We start from the raw sequence: 19,406 nt of genomic DNA, 5'->3' as shown, positions 1-19,406 counted from the left end.
TTGGCAGCTTTACATTTTCTTAGAGCAGCACTGTTATCCCTACATTTTTTTCTATCCACTTATCAGCAATTAAATCATGTTTCCTGTAAATGTAACTAGCCTCCAACGTCCCCCCACCCCCACCCCGCCGGGATTTCCAGAAGCAAAGATTACCCTTTCTCCATTTAAGTTACCGGTTCACATCACAACACGCTAGTTGCATTATTTAACTCTGCCTGGGTCCTGTACACCACAGCTATACAGACAGGGCAAGACTTTATCATTGCGTCTGGTACCTCCAAGAGTCCAGGACAACACAGAGAGACAGTTCCAATGAGAGCTCATGAGCAGAAGCAGAAAACAAGTTCTTAACTAATGGCTGCCGCCAGTACTGCATTGGCAGTAAGTCTTTATCTGCTAGCTCTCGGACCCCTAGAAGATTTAGCTTAAATCATGCCATGTCTACCAAAACTGTCGTAGCTGTTAAAATGAAAGTCAGAGGATATTTTTTAATAGTCAAGTTTATTAAGTTGTATGTACACAGACCATCTGACTAAGCAGATCAGAATGTAACAATAATACACTTTTCCATATGTTTTAAGTAATAATCTTGGCACATCGCAGATGGGTGTTTTTCTTGGCATTTACACTGATTGAGTGGATAACTATTAATTACATGCACCTCAACTCAAAGAATGTGCCTCCCTAACTGCAATGTGTTAAAATGTGTGGCCTTGCCTCAGCAGTTGGAGACACTAATTCTCATATCACTGTCTTTCTAAAATAAGCACAAAAACAAAACAGTACAGCCTTGTAAAGCGTACATTCCGTGAATATGCCATAAACGTTTCTTGCAAAACATAGTTTCTTTAAAAGCTGTAGCATATAAAAACAATCATGGCTACTAGATTCCATTTTGTAATCCAGGCTGATGATTCAAACAATTCTACATCAGCTGGATCTAGTAAGAGAGCTATCCATATATGTATATAAAACACAGACAGTTGTCAGCACTTATCCTTAACTCTGCATATCTGTGTGTATCTAGCAAAATGAAAACATGAGGTATTAGTTCATAATTTGATCAAAACATTTAAGCCCCTAAATGTGGGAGGTGAGTGCATTTCATTTTAATGGTGTTTAAAGCATAAAGGTCAGTATAGGACCTGCATACAATAAGGTGCCCTTGAAGCTGGGATGCAGGCTTAAATGTTTTGTTCAAAATATAACCTAATACCGTATATGTTTTCATTTTGCTAGATACACACAGATATGCAGTGTTAAGAATAAGCACTGACAACAAGTGTATTTTTGTTTTGTATACATATATGGGCATTTATATTGCCATGCAGCTGGTACCATATACAACATGGGATATACTGAGCGCTTATTTTTTCTCTGGTTTTCTCTATATATATCTGTCTAGGACAAAAGCACACGAGAAGACAGATCAACTAATTCTGCTTACTGATGGGCCCAGTCCCTTTTATCTTTGGTGCATCAGAGAGCAAAAGCTGTTCCTGGGACAAACAAAGGGGCCTCTGGAATGCTCCTCTGCCCTGGGGGCAGTTGCTCTACATGAAATCTGGATGATCCTGAGCTTGTCTACTTGGTGGTGTGATGAATGCCACTGGGGTGTACTGGGTGAAGATACTGGAGGCATTTCCTGAGGGTGACATCGTTGATGAAGCACTGGGTTGATCCATTGTATAAACAGGACAGGTCCTTACCACCTAGGTCGGTTGTCTATTTGTAAAAAAGAAAAACATGAAAGTTAAAAAGAATAAAGGTGGTAGTCCTAAAGTATCAAAAGTTTGGGCTTATTTAATGTATCCTCCATAGACATTTTTAGATGCATCTGCAAACCCGTAAAGCTATTTTACAGGTGCATTTCAAAGGACTGTGAAGTCTTTGGGCTAGATTTACTAAGCTGCGGGTTTGAAAAAGTGGGGATGTTGCCTATAGCAACCAATCAGATTCTAGCTTTCATTTATTTAGTGCTTTCTACACAATAACAGCTAGAATCTGATTGGTTGCTATAGGCAACATCCCCACTTTTTCAAACCCGCAGCTTAGTAAATCTAGCCCTTTGTCTACCTTGAAATGATATAGGTGTGACCTAAAGAAGGCTTATGACTGCATTTTTGCGGTTTGTAAACGACCCTTAATGTAAATGTGTGTCGTGGTACTGATGTACTATGAGTCATTTACCTTCCAGCCACCGGGAACAAGCTATCTTTAGCTGGCTGGCATGGGAACTGCTGCCGCTGTTTGTCATTATCCAGAACCTTGTCCTGTAGGTCTTAGAGGAAACCATGAAATGAGACATCAGGGTCACTCTCACCTTCTCATACACTCTGCAGACTGCTGATAGGCTCTACAACAATCTAGGTACTTAAAGGAACACTCTGCAATGTATTATAGCAGGGTTGTCCAACCCGTGGCCTGCGGGCCGCATGCGGCCCTGCACGCCTGTAAATGTGGCCCAGAAGGAGTTTTGGTTGTGGCAAGGGGGCAACGCTCTTAATGGAAAAAAAAATCCTGCAAAAAAAAGAAAGAAAAGAAACTACTTACCTTGCGGTCACGTCAGCTGGTACTCCTACTCCCTCCCTTGTCTCCTCCTCCGTGCGGCGCTCGCAGTGAATGTCGGGCGTGATGTCATCACGCCCAACATCCATTGCGGAGCGCAGCACAGAGGAGACACCCGCGGGAGAAGAACAATCAGCAGCACAGAATTGGAGAAAAGAAAAGAAGAGGACAGGAGAACAAGCCGATTAAAAGGTAAGTTTATGGGGATATTTTTTATTATTTCAAGGGACGCTGACAAGTGAATAAAAGTCACCTGGTCCTGGAGCATCATGGACCTTATCTCCCTGCTACATACTCCTTCTTGTATTACTAATGGGGCATTATATATTATTCTCTTTGGCCCATTATAAGTTGTTATCCCTTAACTAACATAGTGGTGTAATTATCAAAACAGGTCACAATTTGGGGTCACAGTGGTGTATATGTCAGGTACCGCAGGCCTGGTCAGGGCACCCTGATATACAATGCCTGGCTTAAATGATATGGCATCGAAACAATACAAAAAGTGATTATAGTATAATAACTAGAGAGGATTTTTTGACCAGGGCGATTGAAAGGTAAGTATAGGGGGATTTGAAAAAAAAGTGATATATATATATAGATATCACTTTTTTCTCCTATATATATATATATATATATATGTTAACTATGTTTTCTATGTTTTTTTTGGATGATCAGCTATCGTTATTGTTAGTGTATCTTATGTGCGGCCCAAACCAACTCGTCGTCTGCCAATGTGGCCCAGGAAAGCTAAAAGGTTGGACACCCCTGCATTATAGGCTTCAAACCCCTTCCCGTGAGACTGGGTCCCTGGTATCATGGAAAGCCTGCCTTCTCAATTCCATGTACCCTCATCATTGCCTGAAACCTGCAAGTGGTATTAATGCTTGTCATTGCCTCATTGAACATGGGTACATCTCTGTAATCCAGAAGGGGTCTGGTGCTATCCCCATGGTCGCTTTAGCTAGCTTCAATAGGTTGTGGAGGATGCCAGGTTGGCTCTTTTAGAATCGATTCAATGGTGCAAACTCACTTGCAGCCGCATATGGGCCTAGGGCAGCCAGTTGCTCAGAAAGCAGTCCCACAGACTCGCCAGAGTTCTCACTCCTGACTGGTTGAAGCTCAGAAACTCTCTGCTGTTACACCATCGTTTTCTCCTTGTCACAGCTGGCGTCACCCATATGACTGGGATGCTCCAGATCGCTGGCCATCAACCGGATGTTTAGTCTTCACTGGGACAAAGCTTATTCCCCTTGACTGACACAACTCCTGTAGGTGCTACTTGCTGGTCTTCTGAGAGGACTGTTCCAGCTCCGCTGAAATTTCTACTCTAACCTTGCAGGATATATCTATCTGCTAGCTGGGAAGTTTAGGTTTACTTATGTTACGCCTGAAACGGAGAAAGGTCGGATTCACTGTCAGCCAAGGTTTGTACTGGCAGAGCAAAGACATGGAGTCTAATGGACCCCCTGGTTTTTATCAGGGACCAGCATCAGACGATTTGGACTTCACTTCTAGAAGGTCCATAGGTCACAGCATTTTATGCTGCCTCTTAGCATACCTGGTAACGGGTTGTTATCGAGTCCTGGGATGGGAGATCTGCTGACAGCACAGTATGCTAGAGGCAGGGAGACCTGCTACTCTGGCACTAAATAGTGCTCAAGGACAGGTTTAAATAAATGTTCTGCTCCCATAAAATCAACGGATGCCTGAGCATTGGGTTTAGTAAATGCAGCGCAGAGAACAGCGCTGACGTATGATAGACATCTTTCAGCTAAGTGTGGGTGCCAACTTTTGCAGAGCTCTGGGCTGTATGTCATATACAGTACCACTGCAACTCCACATGGATGAGTGTCCAGGACTAAATGATCCCACCACTGCCACCAAATGTAAAGATACTGGGCTTATGCTTAGCTTTTTTTGTCCATACAGTGAGCCAAACAAGCTCAACCTTTATTTTAACGAATCTGCCTGGTGCCCTGCTCTCGCTACACAGTTGGACAGTTATCAACATTACATCTCCTGTGGCTATCAACTTTTGGTTGTGTGTACCATTTCCCCCTTTTGGTGAAACTAGAGCCCTTTATAGTCCTATGTCAATATATTATGATATACACATACACTATAACAGGGATTTTGGATAACACCTATTGTTGAGCTCACTTCACTATACTTATTAGAAGCCACTCTCCTGTTTCCTGTTTTGGCACCTTGAGAATAGCATAAACATGAAAGGGCAAATTAAACATTTTAATATATTTTTCAAGCTAAACAAATACACTTAAAATAGTTTTGCGTAATAAATAAGTGTACAGTATTTGTTTATGATGCCCTCTCTCTCTAAAACATAACTTATAAGGCATATATAATGATATCATCAACATCATCATTAAAATTTATATAATGCCAGGAAATTTTGTAGCGCTTTACGATTGGGAACAAACACAGTAATAAAACGATACTGGGAAATACAGACAGACAGAGAAGTAAGAGGTACGGTCCTGCTCGTAAGCTTACAATCTATGAAATATATGAGATGAAATGATTACACTAAACACACAGAATAAGAGAAGTGATACTAAAGATCCTCAATATCATTGTTTAATTATAAGGCGCCACACATTGTGCAGCACCAGACAGCTGGCATACAGATACATGAACAGAACATAAGAAATATAAGAATACACATAAATAGCAGAAGTGTTGTGCAAAACATAAATATACTGAGGTTTACACCAAGAACTATCCTAGCTGTACTGTGTATAAATTTGCAGCAGTGATGGACAACAGACGGCCCGTCAAACCTTCATCTGTGGGCCCCAGCATTTTTCCCCTTAGGTCCCCGCTCTGGCTTATTCTCTGATTTATGCCCCACTGAGCTTTCTCCGCACGCACGGCATAAAGCTGCTTAACTGGCCATAACTGCAGCATGGATGGCCACTTTAAGGTTATCAGACATCCTTGTGAACCATCCCCCTCCCCACTGCACTGCATTTCTAGGCCACTTAGTGAGTGACAGGTGCAACTGCTACAGGCTGATATGACAGAGGCGGCTTATTCTGGCAGCAGCACCTTTCACTCACTGAACTTAGTGCTGTGACTGTTTACAGAGCTAAGCTTGAACTTTGTCTAATAAACTTTGGTCGATTCGGTCTACTATAGTCAGGGGGAGATTGGGAACTTAAAGTGGCCCTGGAAAAAATTATTGAAGTAACCTCATGTGGGCGGGTCCAAATCAACTGTGGGTGGGGCCAACACAAAAGTAGGAGGGATTTGGAACTACTGGAATTCGGTTGTAGTAACATTTAGGAAAACCTAGATGTGATAACTTAAGACACAGTGGGTCATTTCTAAAGCAAAGCAGGGAAAAAGCTGTCAGTCCTGTGCTATAAAAATACATGAATCCTTTTACATTATCTGCGGCTGGTTTATGTCTCTATCCTCAAATTTCTTTAGTCGCCTACTAACACATCCTTCCAAAATTCCCTTCATGAAAACATATCTGATTTTGTTTAATAAGTTTAACTATTACGAAACATGTTGGCAGAATCGTATTTGATCAGTCTGCCAGAGCAGCATATGAGCACCTCACCGCACTGTTGCATCTTTCTCTGACATCATGAGCTGTAAACTACCAGTCAAAGCTCTCTCTTTAATATATAAAAATGTGTACTGTGTGTTTCAAAAAATGCATTAAAAAGAATCCATAATGGCTATCCAATGCAATGCAATCACCAGTGCAATCACCAAAAAGGAAAACTGCTTCAAGCATCTGCAAGAAAACACTTCTTTTTGTAATGTAACACCCACTTCTGTATTATGCATTGTGAGGGTGTATATATATATTGAACCTCGGTACTTGATTTTCAGTGCCTCCACCCGAATCGCTGCTTTCTCTTCTGGGGGGTGTTCAAAAGATACACCAGGGGGAGATTCGGGAAACCCCCTGCCCAGTATTAACACTCTGTGACAAACTGTGTGCTGCAAAAGCCATCCAGGCACATTTATTGAAATGGAAACGCTGTATGCAGCTTTGTATAGAAAAATATACTTTGGTAGAATTTGAAATAATAGTGCAAACAATACAATGCAGTAATAAGACAGTGTGGATGAAAGTGGAGCACCACTTCTTACTATGAACACCAAGTTAACACAATAACTCGCAATAAATCAATAACATTAACAGCATACAATATGAACATTAACTGTCACAGCCTTATACAAAAATATATCAGATACCTTACTTGCTCTTGATACTGGAAATATCTTGTGGGGTGAATGTATATATTTTCCTTATAGCTCTACAATGCACTGCCAAACACACACATCAACAGTATTCAAACATGCCACACAAATGGAGCAGTGCACTGCAAGTTGGGGCCCTTCTGTATGGATGCAGCATGGCAGGGAAACATCATGTGTCCAGATTGCGGCTTTTAGATGTCTTTAAATCACTTGTAGTGAGGTACAGCAGTCACAGTATGCAAACCCTCCTGTAGCAACAATTGTAAAATAATTTCTTATTTGTATTCTGGGACTTGTAGTTCCACCTCCTGGACTGGTAAATAGTTATATCCATCTCTTTTCTTACTGATGCAATTGTGATTATTAGCCCCTGGGTGCTCAAGTCCAATTGCAGCATCCCCAGGGGTTACACACTCCCCCTGTGGGGCAAGTCCACAATGAACAAATGATGAGGCTTGTCCCACATCCTGCAAATTTAAAGGGTTAAGACATCCTGTCTATACACACTTTCACACCCATACACAACAGTCCCTGACATAACAGATATGGGAGTCAGATATGGCCACTGATAGACCCAGCTAGGATGAATCACCTTAGGAACAGGGCCGGATTTACCGCTAGGCAACCTAGGCACCTGCCTAGGACCTAGCGGCTCTCGGGGGGCACAGCTGGGGGGGGTAACAGGAGCAATTTTTTTGTCGGGTGCCGCGAATTGGGGGAGGGGCCACACGGGGCTAGTCTGGTGGCTGGTCTCCTCCCTCCCTCCTCTGTGTGGCCTGCTGTGTGTCACATGGGACGTGCACCACATCACAGGTGCCGTCCCATGTGTGAAGGGGATGAAGACTCCACAGCTCCTAGATGGAAAAAGGTAAGTTGGGGGAGGGGTGGGGTAGTATATTAAGTGTGTGTGTGTGTGGCCACTGTGTCCGTGTATTATGTGTGTGTGTGTGTGTGTGGCCACTGTGTCCGTGTATTATGTGTGTGTGGCCACTGTGTCCGTGTATTATGTGTGTGTGTGTGTGTGTGTGTGTGTGTGTGTGTGTGGCCACTGTGTCCGTGTATTATGTGTGTGTGTGTGTGGCCACTGTGTCCGTGTATTATGTGTGTGTGTGTGTGTGTGTGTGTGTGGCCACTGTGTCCGTGTATTATGTGTGTGTGTGTGGCCACTGCGTCCGTGTATTATGTGTGTATATGTGTGTGGCCACTGTGTCCGTGTATTATGTGTGTGTGTGTGGCCACTGCGTCCGTGTATTATGTGTGTGTGTGTGTGGCCACTGCGTCCGTGTATTATGTGTGTGTGTGTGTGGCCACTGCGTCCGTGTATTATGTGTGTGTGTGTGTGTGTGTGTGGCCACTGTGTCCGTGTATTACGTGTGTGTGTGTGGCCACTGTGTCCGTGTATTATGTGTGTGTGGCCACTGTGTCCGTGTATTATGTGTGTGTGTGTGTGGCCACTGCATCCGTGTATTATGTGTGTGTGTGTGGCCACTGTGTCCGTGTATTATGTGTGTGTGTGTGTGTGTGTGTGGCCACTGTGTCCATGTATTGTGTGTGTGTGTGTGGCCACTGCGTCCGTGTATTATGTGTGTGTGTGTGGCCACTGTGTCCGTGTATTATGTGTGTGTGTGTGTGTGGCCACTGCGTCCGTGTATTATGTGTGTGTGTGTGTGTGTGTGTGTGTGTGTGGCCACTGCGTCCGTGTATTATGTGTGTGTGAGGGGCCACTGCGTCCGTGTATTATGTGTGTGTGTGGCCACTGCGTCCGTGTATTATGTGTGTGTGGCCACTGTGTCCGTGTATTATGTATGTGTGCGTGGCCACTGTGTCCGTGTATTATGTGTGTGTGTGTGTGTGTGTGTGTGTGTGTGTGTGGCCACTGTGTCCGTGTATTATGTGTGTGTGTGTGTGGCCACTGTGTCCGTGTATTATGTGTGTGTGTGTGTGTGTGTGGCCACTGTGTCCGTGTATTATGTGTGTGTGGCCACTGTGTCCGTGTATTATGTATGTGTGTGGCCACTGTGTCCGTGTATTATGTGTGTGTGTGTGTGTGTGTGTGTGTGGCCACTGTGTCCGTGTATTATGTGTGTGTGTGTGTGGCCACTGTGTCCGTGTATTATGTGTGTGTGTGTGTGTGTGGCCACTGTGTCCATGTATTATGTGTGTGTGTGTGGCCACTGCGTCCGTGTATTATGTGTGTATATGTGTGTGGCCACTGCGTCCATGTATTATGTGTGTATATGTGTGTGGCCACTGTGTCCGTGTATTATGTGTGTGTGTGTGGCCACTGTGTCCGTGTATTATGTGTGTGTGTGTGTGGCCACTGCGTCCGTGTATTATGTGTGTGTGTGTGTGGCCACTGCGTCCGTGTATTATGTGTGTGTGTGTGTGTGGCCACTGTGTCCGTGCATTACGTGTGTGTGTGTGGCCACTGTGTCCGTGTATTATGTGTGTGTGGCCACTGTGTCTGTGTATTATGTGTGTGTGGCCACTGTGTCCGTGTATTATGTGTGTGTGTGTGTGGCCACTGCATCCGTGTATTATGTGTGTGTGTGTGGCCACTGTGTCTGTGTATTATGTTAGTGTGTGTGGCCACTGTGTCCGTGTATTGTGTGTGTGCGTGTGTGTGGCCACTGTGTCCATGTATTGTGTGTGTGTGTGTGGCCACTGTGTCCGTGTATTATGTGTGTGTGTGTGTGGCCACTGCGTCTGTGTATTATGTGTGTGTGTGTGTGTGTGGCCACTGCGTCCGTGTATTATGTGTGTGTGTGTGGCCACTGTGTCCGTGTATTATGTGTGTGTGTGTGTGGCCACTGCGTCCGTGTATTATGTGTGTGTGTGTGTGTGTGTGTGTGTGTGTGTGTGTGGCCACTGCGTCCGTGTGTTATGTGTGCGTGAGGGGCCACTGCGTCCGTGTATTATGTGTGTGTGTGTGTGTGGCCACTGCGTCCGTGTATTATGTGTGTGTGTGAGGGGCCACTGCGTCCGTGTATTGTGTGTATGTGTGTGGCCACTGCGTCCGTGTATTATGTGTGTGTGAGGGGCCACTATGTCCGTGTATTATGTGTGTGTGAGGGGCCACTGTGTCCGTGTATTATGTGTGTGAGGGGCCACTGCGTCCGTGTATTATGTGTGTGTGAGGGGCCACTGCGTCCATGTATTATGTGTGTGTGAGGGGCCACTGCGTCTGTGTATTATGTGTGTGTGAGGGGCCACTGCGCGCGTTTATTGTGTGTGTGTGTGTGTGTGTGAGGGGCCACTGCGTGCGTGTATTGTGTGTGTGTGTGTGTGTGAGGGGCCACTGCGTGCGTGTATTATGTGTGTGTGTGTGTGTGTGTGAGGGGCCACTGTGTGTGTGTGAGGGGCCACTGTGTGTGTGAAGGGGGGGGCCCAAACCGACATCTTGCCTAGGGCCCCATGAAGTGTAAATCCGGCTCTGCTTAGGAATCTCAGTCATATGACCTAGACTATCATAAGTCAACATCATTGGGGCTCTAGGGGTCCTTTTGACCCGACCCTGAACTGGTGGGTTCCCTTCCTCTCCCCCCAACACCCTTTTGGGGCGTTCAGTGTATCCTCCATCTGGATCAACGACGTCCCCATCCATGTCAACTCTCTGGTTAGATCCTTCTTCCACTGAATACTGAGAATCCAACCGTCCAGCTACTCTTGGGTTGACACCTTCACCTGAAATGGCAGCCATAGTTCTCCTTTCTTCTACTTGTGGAGGTCTTACAGCGGCCCCCTCGGTAGACCTAGTGGGCCTTCTGATATCTTGTCTCCAATCTATTTCTCCCAATTTCCCTGGAGCATCATACCCCCAATCATCTCCTTCCTCATCTTCTTCTGTGATCGGTTCTCTGAATCGTCGTGATCTTCTGGGTGTGGACACTTTTGGCTCATCTGTTTCAGGCTCCTCCCAGAACCGGACACCATCTCTGATGGGAAGCAAATGTTGTCGAAGGTATGTCTTTATAGGGCCTGTCAGCCCCTTGGGCCTAATTCGATAGGCTGGGATGTCTGGCAATTTCGCAACCACAACATGAGGATCCTTTCGCCAACGATTGGCTAACTTGTGTTTCCCCGGGAGGCCCAAGTGTCTAAGTAAAACCCTATCATCGGGCTCCAGAATATGCTCCTTGACCTGTAGATCGTAACGACCCTTGTTTCGTTGTCCAGCTTTTGATGCAGCTGCTTCCGCTAGTCCGTAGGCCTCCTTTAGTTCTTGTTTCAGCTGCTCCACGTATTTCAAGTGGGGCTTTTTTTGGGGATCAGCAGTGTCCACTCCAAAACAGATATCGATTGGTAATCTAGCCTCCCGTCCAAACATTAAGAGATATGGGGAGTACCCCGTGGGCTCGTTTTTCGTTCAATTGTAGGCGTGGACCAAATGGCTGATGTGCCTACTCCAATGTGCCTTTTTTTTAGTGTCCAAAGTGCCCATCATGCTGAGAAGGGTCCGATTAAATCTCTCCGGCTGCGGATCTCCTTGGGGATGGAAAGGCGTAGTCCTGGACTTCTTTATCCCGCAGACCTCACACAGTTCTTTTATTAGCTTGCTCTCAAAATCCCGACCCTGATCTGAATGAATGCGGGCAGGCAGTCCATAGTGGACAAAGAACTTTTCCCATAGGGTTTTTTCCACGGTCACGGCTCTCTGGTCTTTTGTCTGGTAGGCTTGAGCATAACGGGTGTAATGATCTGTCACCACTAGAATGTTACACTTATTGCTTTCATCTGGTTCCACTGATAGAAAGTCAATACAGACTAACTCTAAAGGCCCACTGCTGGATATATTCTTTAAGGGGGCAGCCTTCTCTGGGAGGGATTTTCGAAGTACGCATGTCCCACAAGATTTACAATAACTTTCAATGTCTTTCTCCATTTTCGGCCAGTAGAATCTATCTGAAATTAAACTCATGGTTTTCTCTATTCCCAGGTGGCCGTGTTTATCATGCAATGCACGGAGAACCATGGGACGGTGCTTCTTTGGCAATACTAGCCGTTTCCTCTCTCTGCCATCTCTGCGGCTGGTTTCTCTATACAGTAGCCCCTGCTTCACCACCAATGACTCTCTCTGTCTGCTTAGCAAAATAGCTTCCTCCATTTTCAAACTACCCTGGTGGATTCTTTGTCTGTGTTTAACAGACCACCTAACTGCTGCTATAGAGGAGTCATTCTGCTGATCTTCTTTGACTTGGCTCGAACTCAACTTCTGAAGATCACTAAGCTCCATTTGACTCAGCCAGCAATATTGTCTTGGTAGCGCATCTGTTATTGCCCCTAGAGCTGTTAAGCATTCTTTGACTGGAGGCACGACCACACGTCCCTCATGACACATCCCCTTCACGTCTGGAGCTGGCAACTCTATCCATTCTTCTTCCTGAGATTCCACAAACCTTCCCGGTAATCTTGACAAAGCATTGGCATCTACATTTCTTTTCCCAGGCCTGTACTTTATTGTGAAATTGTAAATGGCCAGCGCCGCCAACCATCTGTGCCCAGTTGCATCTAGCTTCGCTGTGGTCTGCACATATGTGAGGGGATTGTTGTCTGTATGCACTTCCAATGGTACTTCATACAAGTAGTCATGAAGTTTATCAACAACTGCCCACTTAAGGGCCAGGAACTCCAACTTATGCACCGGGTAGTTCCATTCACTGGGTGAGAGACCTCGACTGATGTAATAGACTGGTCTTAACCTTCCTTCTTGCACTTGGTATAGCACTCCCCCAAGTCCCTCAAAGGAGGCATCTACATGCAGAATGTATGGCAACTCTGGATCGGCATATGCCAGAACAGGTGCTTGAATCAGGCAGGTTTTCAATCCCTCAAAAGCTTGTTCACAAGCCTCATTCCACCTTTCCCCGAACGCATCATTTACCCGGAACAATGGCTTCTCTTTCCAATGGGAATCTCTTGGAGCGGGGTAACCTCGAGTTAGATCTGTAAGAGGCTTGACAAGTTTACAGTAGTTTGGGACAAACCTTCTGTAATAGCCACAGAACCCCAAATAAGACCTTAATTCCTTCAGTATTGTTGGTCGAGGCCATTCTTTCACCGCTTCTATCTTCGCTGAATCTGTAGAAATTCCTTCCCGATCCACAACATATCCCACATACTTGACCTGGGTTTTACAGAAGCTACACTTGTCAAGGGACAACTTCAACCCTTTCTTTATTAAGCGATCCAATACCTTGAGGAGTCTTTCGTTGTGCTCATTCAATGTTCGGCCAAATACTATCAAATCGTCCAAGTAGACCAGCACTTCCCTGAAATTCATGTCACCCACAACTTCGTCCATGCATCTTTGGAAAGTGGCTGTAGCCCCTGATAATCCTTGTGGCAATCTTTTGAACTGAAAGAATCCAACCGGGCAGGTGAAGGCGGTTTTCTCAGCATCCTTCTGACTCATCAATATCTGATAGTACCCGCTGCGTAGGTCTAGCACAGAAAACCACTTGCTTCCCTGAAGACAATCAAGGGCTTTGTCTATCTTAGGGACAGTGTACTGATCAGTAATAGTGCGCTTGTTTAATGTCCGGTAGTCCACGCACATCCGTATTTTTCCCGTCTTCTTTCAAGCCACCACAGTAGGAGAAGCATAGGGGCTCTCAGTTTTCTCAATCACATCATTCTCTAGCATCTCCCTTAAATGTTCCCGAATATCATCCAAATCAGCAGGGGCTAGGCGTCTTGACCGTTCTCGGAAAGGCCTGTCGTCCGTTAGCCTTATGTGGTGCTCCACCCCTGTTGCTAGGCCTAAATCCCAGTCCCCCGAAGAGAAGGCAGCCTCTCTTTGTAGCATTTGCAAAACTAGCCAGTGTCGGTCTTCTTGACTAGCATCACTACCATTAAAGCATTGATCAAAACTTCCTAGTTGTAAAGTGGTTTCTTTCGGAGAAATCTTTCCCTCTTTCTTCTTATAAGCAGCCAGACACATAGGATGAATCTTAAGTGTTTTACTATAACTTTTTCCTCTTGGCACCAGTTGGCCAGTATCTCGAACAAGTGGGAGTTAGTTCCAATAATCACTGGGACATCTGGAGGTTCTCCTTCAGCCTCAGGACAGACAAGTGCAACCACCTTCACCTCTTCTTCTATTCCAGCTACTTCCCGTGGGAACTTCAAAGGTACAGTGATGTACCCAAGGTAGGGATAATTCTTGTCGCTCAGACCCCAGATGGTCAATGGCTTGATGGGCAAGTCAGATAGATTCTCTCGGTACCACTTCTCGAACACAATGGACACCTGTGAACCACTATCTAGCAAGGCTATACAAGGTCTCCCATTTAGGCATGCAGGCACGTGAGGAGTGGGTCCCAGCAATACTTTGGGCAAATGACTCCATCCCAGGTGAGAGTTCCCCACAGTGTTAGTGTTAGCTTTCCTTAGAGGGCCAGTGTGGAGGTTAATGGTCCTCCCTTTCAGTTTTCCGAAAGCTTCCCATCCCTGTGGGGTGGTGAGGGTGACCACCTTTCTTCTCTTCCTCTGAGGACATTGTCTAGCGAAATGCCCAACTTCTTCACAAGTGAAACAATCGCTCTGCTTCTGAGTCGTGTTAGCTTTGAGAACTTGTCGAGGGCGGATGTTCGGGTGCAGTTGCTCGGTAGTGTGGTTTTTCAGCATCTGTGCTTGAATCTGCTTCTGCATTTCCAACAACTGAGCAATCTGTTCACCTTGTTTCTCCACAATCTTCATTAACTCAGTGCTGGGAAGGTCAGCCTCAAGCTTTGACTGTACGGCCTTGACTTTCTTGGTTACCCTCTCTCGGGACTTAACTATAGCTTCCTCTTGTTTAACATCCTGTATCAACTGAAGAAAAGTAAATGATGTTTGTCCCAGATGAGCATTTCTTATCTTCATCGCTACTGGGTCAAGGTACAGAGCTCCCCGTAACAACTGTTGCATATGCCTGTCGTCTACTTCTGCTAGGGGTATTCCTTTCTTTGACACAATAAGGTGGATCAGCTTGTCCAGCCGATAGATATAACTGGACAATGTCTCCCCTGACTCCTGATAGGTGTGGTGTAGCTGATAGAGAAGATCAATAGCATCCTCTTCCATTCCATATTCCTGATCTAGAGTCGTTAAGTAGTGTCGCACAGTGGCTTGGGGGTCATTTCTCCGTACGGCTTGGATTAGTTCTCCAGCGAGACCTCGCAGGCTTTCAACAATCCGCTGTCTCTTATAGGATTCGGAGCAATGCCATTCCTCCAGGTATTGGAAATCCATCTCTTTCCATGCCTCGTAAGTTTCTTCCCCAGTAGGGACTGGTTTTATTCCTGAGAAAAGTCGGAGCCTTCTGTAGTCTCCTTCAAGCTGTGACTTTTCTAACTGCTCTACCAGTTTCTGTACAGCAGTGAGGAACAGATCGCTTTGAGCCTCATCAGTTTTCCTAGTACTGGAGGGTGACTGAGAATTCTCTTCCCTGGCCTGAGGGAATACTTGTCTGTTAATATCTCCATCCGGAAGTTCAGCGTGAAGAGGTGCTGCGGCTAGCTGTTTTGGCTTCAATGGAATCACAATGTGCCATTTTTGTTTTTGTGGCCCAGAAACGACAGAGGGAAGAAAATCTCTATCCAATTCTGCTTGCGTCTCGCATAGGATCAGACTGGTCTTATCCACATCTCTATCTTTCCATCCAAGTTTTTATGATGCTCTACCCCATAAATCTTGTGGAGCATATGCAGGACTTCCTCATCTGTCACTCCCTGAGAGTCACCATAGATCCCTAAACATCGAGTTGGGACCACAGTCTGCTGTTCACACCACAGAAACACTTCTTCTCTTATACTATCCATGACGTCTGTGCTGATGGGTTTCACTGAGTGTGTCTTCAGGATCTCAGCAGTGCCTCCACTGTAACACCCCCTTCTGTATTATGCGTTGTGAGGGTGTATATATATTGAACAATGCAGATGCTTCTTACCTCTATACTTGAATTTCAGTGCCTCCACCCCAATCGCTGCTTTCTCTTCTGGGGGGTGTTCAAAAGATACACCAGGGGGAGATTCGGGAAACCCCCTGCCCAGTATTAACACTCTGTGACAAGCTGTGTGCTGCAAAACCCATACAGGCACATTTATTGAAATGGAAACCCTGAATGCAGCTTTGTAATTTTATAGAAAAATATACTTTGGTATAATTTGAAATAATAGTGCAAACTATACAATACAGTAATAAGACAGTGTGGATGAAAGTGGAGCACCACTTCTTACTATGAACACCAGGTTAACACAATAACTCGCAGTAAATCAATAACAGTATACAATATGAACATTAACTGTCACAGCCTTATACAAAAATATATCAGATACCTTACTTGCTCCTAATACTGGGAATATCTTGCGGGGTGAATGTATATATTTTTCCTTATAGCTCTACAATGTACTGCCAAACACACACATCAACAGTATTCAAACATGCCACACAAATGGAGCAGTGCACTGCAAGTTGGGGCCCTTCTGTATGGATGCAGCATGGCAGGGAAACATCATGTGTCCAGATTGCAGCTTTTAGATGTCTTTAAATCACTTGTAGTGAGGTACAGCAGTCACAGTAAGCAAACCCTCCTGTAGCAACAACTGTAAAATCATTTATTATTTGTATTCTGGGACTTGTAGTTCCACCTCCTGGACTGGTAAATAGTTATATCCATCTCTTTTCCTACTGATGCAATTGTGATTATTAGCCCCTGGGTGCTCAAGTCCAATTGCAGCATCCCCAGGGGTTACAGTAACAATTGTGTATGAGCCGTAAATGTGTCCAGTGATTGGAGGTGGTTTGATTTAATAACATGCCATTGTCTGCCAACCCTCCCTGCACTAAGTGAAGGGGAGAGCTATTCCAAGGGTTTGCTGGTGATATAGTAAGTTTAAAGGAAGCAAGATTAATTATATTGTCCGTGCAAAGGGGGCTGGCCATATTTTCAACAAAGTGATCTGAGAATGGGACCAATGCAAGGTAGAAGACAGGCAATGGAATCAAGGCGAGAACCACTAAAGTATCGCTACAGCTGGAATAAGGCTCTGGGGGGCCTAGGGCACTTAGGGGGGTTATCATATATGACAAATAAACAGGCAAAACTGTGTGCACTACTGTTAGGTACACACAGCTCTGCCTTCACAAGTAGCACAGTGTGAAGTGGGACATACCTGCTAACTGTCCTTTTAGTTGGACCATATCCTAAGCGAGACAGTCACCGAAATTCTAGACTGCCCAACCAGATTCAAGACAGTTGGCAGACTGTCCTGCTCTCTCCTATCTGTTCTTGGCACTTTCACCACCTGTGGCTGCTGGATCACTTGCTGCTTATCTGGATCCTGGAATGTTGGAGGCCCTATTTGGGGAAAAAAATGGATACATGAAATTTAGAAACCTCCAACCATCCCTGGCATTTAATCAATAGGCCTATTTCCCTCCCTCAAAACAGCCCCAGCAATAAATTAATAATATAACCATATTCCACAAACATCATGGCATTAAATAACTAATATTCACATTTAATAAATAGCCCTTCTCCCTAAACTCAGCCCCACATTCAATTAATAGCCCCCAACCATCCCAGCATTAAATTAAAGGTCCCTTCACTCCATATTAATTTAATAGGCCCCAGTATTAAATGAAATTGTCCCACCAATAAATTAAATTGCCCCACCATCACCCCACAAATGATAGCAACCATTAAATAATTGCCCAAACCTAAACTTCACCATTAAATTAATACTCTACCTCCCACCCATGAACTATTAAGACAGCCCCCCTTCCTTCCCTCATATCACACAATATATATATATATCCTATCCTACACACCCTTTAGTAGCCCCCCTCAGCAGCCACTTACATTTTAGCAGAGAGAGAGACACACACACACACACAAACCTTAGCAGAGTCACACACACACGCACGCACTTTAGCAGAGAAACATACACTTACCTTGTACATGCTGTAGACTCCCCTCACTGCACACATGGGTCAGCAGCTGTCGTGACACGTCCCATGTGACCTGTGTAGGAGACTGCAGCCACAGAGGAGGGAGAGACCGATCGGAAGAGGGATCCGCAGCCACATTAAGGTGAGTGGCTGGTGTGGGTGTCTGGGGTGGAGACTCTACAAATAATAATAAAAAAAATAAAATAAAAAAAAAACTCTTAAAAGACACCAATTGGCCTCCTGAGGCCATCGGCCTACCTGGACTTTTCCCGGTAGGTTACATGGCCAATCCGCCCCTAACTATAGGTCACAAGGAACTCCAAATAGGTTGAGTTCACTATAGAAAGTTCAGACTTAAAACTGTAACTAATCACAATGCTAATGTGTTTTCTTGTGAGATAAAGCAGCAGTGCTGCAGCTTGAGTGAGTACTGAATGGGATTAATGTACTCTATTTATATCATATTTGCCAACTTTGGAAATCACCCCTCCTGGAGATCTCCAACGTTGGCTGTCTTAGGGGGCGTGACCACAATAATCGCATCATCAGGGCTGCTATAAATACCAATTTTGGCATATTATAGCAGGGGGTGTGACCAGGATGACGCAATTAGCCCCGTCCCCCACACTTCACCAACTAAAAGAGCAGGATTCGTTCAGGAGGTTGTCCTGCTCTCTCGGGAATCCAGAAGAGCTCCCAAAAATTCAGGAGTCTTCGGACAGTAGGAAACTATGATGTATATGCAGTAATATTGTGGCAATGTGATACTGTACTGTATTTGCTGGACATTAAGATGTAAACATGTGACTGCGACACAAAGTGACCAAATTCATTGCGCAACGAGCTCTGATTACCTTCAAAAAATGAATGGCAAGCAGCACCCAGATACGATTAGCATTGGAATCATAAAGATCCTCTTTCTACTGAACTTCAGCTGATCAGTGTTCATAGCCATTACCACTATAATTCCAATTACACCAAGGAAAATAACTTTCACAGTGAAGCAACTGTCAATAGAGATTTTTATTTTTTATTTTTTATTTTTTTACCATGCTAGATATAGACGTTTATGCAGCAATAACTATATATCTTTTTGACAAACCATGAATATAGAATATTTTCCATTCTACTGTGGCAGGGGAAAAGGGAGGAATTTTAAATGGGGGTTTCCAAGTTGTTCCAAAAAAAATGAGGTAGCTTTGATTGTGTCCTCCCCCCATCACACCTCAGTCCCCACACCTTTACTTACCTTCCTATGGTCTGGTCTCCTCTTCTGTCTGCAGTTTCTCCTGCTGCAACTCCTCACTGACAGCGTCGGGACATGATGTTGAAATCACGCCCGATAGTCAGTTGATGAAGAGGAGGGAGCCAGGCTCTGGCCTAGGGGAAGCAACCTCCGCCGATCAGCCCTGGAAGAGAAGCAGCTGGTCTGCTTATCTAAGAGTCAGTGTTGCACCCGGCACAGCACTGGCTGTTAGAAGTGAAAATTAAGCTTTGGGTCGCAGGGGGAAGGGGTTTTCAGGCAACTGGAAACCCCCACTGCGTACGCGCCTGTGTGGTATAGCATGGCACACTACATATGAGTTTTGCTGCAATGGTATACTAGCTTCAATTCAGCAGGTGGACTTTGTTTACAGTGCTTATTTAACCCGTTAATTATA

The 19,406-nt window shown here is 45.0% G+C and overlaps 1 long non-coding RNA gene across 1 annotated transcript; it reads right to left on the bottom strand.

Annotated features, from left to right (window-relative positions):
- Nucleotides 1-540: 540 nt before the first annotated feature.
- Nucleotides 541-18,057, bottom strand: LOC142100150 (uncharacterized). Its single transcript, XR_012678740.1, has 3 exons — nt 17,749-18,057; nt 16,968-17,152; nt 541-1,725 (listed from the first exon to the last, which is right to left on the bottom strand). It is a non-coding gene; the product is annotated as an uncharacterized LOC142100150 (long non-coding RNA).
- Nucleotides 18,058-19,406: the final 1,349 nt, after the last annotated feature.

The sequence above is a fragment of the Mixophyes fleayi genome, chromosome 8 (genome assembly GCF_038048845.1).
Source record: "Mixophyes fleayi isolate aMixFle1 chromosome 8, aMixFle1.hap1, whole genome shotgun sequence".
Classification (NCBI taxonomy): Eukaryota; Metazoa; Chordata; class Amphibia; order Anura; family Limnodynastidae; genus Mixophyes; species Mixophyes fleayi.
This window is presented reverse-complemented; position numbering and strand designations above follow the sequence as displayed.